This window comes from Coptis chinensis, chromosome 5, assembly GCF_015680905.1.
Source record: "Coptis chinensis isolate HL-2020 chromosome 5, ASM1568090v1, whole genome shotgun sequence".
Lineage (NCBI taxonomy): Eukaryota > Viridiplantae > Streptophyta > Magnoliopsida > Ranunculales > Ranunculaceae > Coptis > Coptis chinensis.
In genome coordinates, this window is record NC_141460.1 from 9,673,749 (window position 1) to 9,674,591 (window position 843).

The 843-nt window shown below is 41.2% G+C and overlaps 1 non-coding gene across 1 annotated transcript; it reads left to right on the forward strand.

Annotated features, from left to right (window-relative positions):
* On the forward strand, nucleotides 1-104 carry LOC147496591 (small nucleolar RNA R71). Its single transcript, XR_015197212.1, has one exon. It is a non-coding gene; the product is annotated as a small nucleolar RNA R71 (small nucleolar RNA).
* The last annotated feature ends 739 nt before the right edge of the window (nucleotides 105-843 follow it).

The following is an 843-nucleotide window of genomic DNA, read 5'->3' on the forward strand; positions in this document are numbered from 1 at the left end:
AGGTTATGATGTGGACACTCTATAAGGAGATCGGTGAAACGATTCCAAGCCTCTGAAAACGTTTCATGAGGATTTTGTCGAAAGAAATGAATCTTGGAAAACATCTCATCCGTCTTTAGGGGTGGGTAAAAATGTTCCATAAACAGCTGAACAAGTTTAGCCCACGAGTCCACAGAATTAGGCGCTTGGGCAGTTAACCAAGACGCCGCCTTATCGGCTAAGGTGAAGGGAAATACCCTCAGTTTAATTTGTTCCGCACCAACCGTAAGATGATGGAATGTTGTAAGGACTTGTTCAATCCTACGTATGTGCTGATAAGGTTTTTCATGGTCTAAACCATGAAAAATGGGTAACAAATTAAATATGTTTGGGGGGATTCGAAAATCCCCCACTGGGTCTGCTAGAATGATGCATGATTTGGGGCTATCGCTCAAGGCTTTGTAGAAGTCAGAGAGAAGAGTCTCTCCTTCTTCAGGCATTATATCAGGTGGTGTGTGTGAAATAGTAGCTAGAGGTGTAGTGGTTGGTATACTAGATAGACTTGTTTGTTGACGTTGTCGTGTAATTACGTTCGGTGTTTTTGTTCGACCAGACCTTAATCTCATACAAGGCTAAGACCAAACTTAGCTAAATACGTCAACATTCCAAACAATCCTGATATACTAGTATAAACCTCTAACTGGATATGCGAGGTGTGGAAGAAAGGAATACCTGATTGCGTCCTTGCTTCGCTTATGAATAGTGTCTTGTTTACGCGTGTTCAGTGTATAAAACAAGTTAGAATACTGGAAAACTTGAAAAACCGAAGTTCGAATCAAACCTGTGGAAATCCGGCAAAATTCA